This window comes from Alligator sinensis, unplaced genomic scaffold (assembly GCF_000455745.1).
Source record: "Alligator sinensis unplaced genomic scaffold, ASM45574v1 scaffold1651_1, whole genome shotgun sequence".
Lineage (NCBI taxonomy): Eukaryota > Metazoa > Chordata > Crocodylia > Alligatoridae > Alligator > Alligator sinensis.
This window is the reverse complement of record NW_005843334.1, coordinates 1-439: the sequence shown is the minus strand read 5'-3', so window position 1 is coordinate 439 and position 439 is coordinate 1.

The following is a 439-nucleotide window of genomic DNA, read 5'->3' as shown; positions in this document are numbered from 1 at the left end:
TGCTGAAGTCTAGTTTCTATTCCCTTTCCCAAAATTCACTGGAAACCAAAAAGGGAATATGAACTTAAATGGGAAGGTTAGTGCTAGAGTGACTGCATAACATTTATACTAGTGGTTCTCAATCTTTGTAGCCTCAAAGCACCCCTCTGTTACTTTTCTGAATTTAGTGGCACCCTGGTTGAGAATCACTGAGCTAGAATCCAGCTGGTGCCAGGTAAGGGTGGTAGGGACAGGACTTTATCCCACCAGGCCCTGTTCTTTCCACCATCTGCCTTTTCCCAATCCCCAGTGTCTACATGAAGGGGTAGACATGTCCTCTGCCAGTGAGGTTGCTATTCTGGAGTCTCACATGCCAGCAGCTGGTGCCACCTATCATCACATTCCCTCCTCCTGGCCCTAGGAGTGTAGGAAAGTGTGTGTGTGTGGGGGGGGGGGGGGG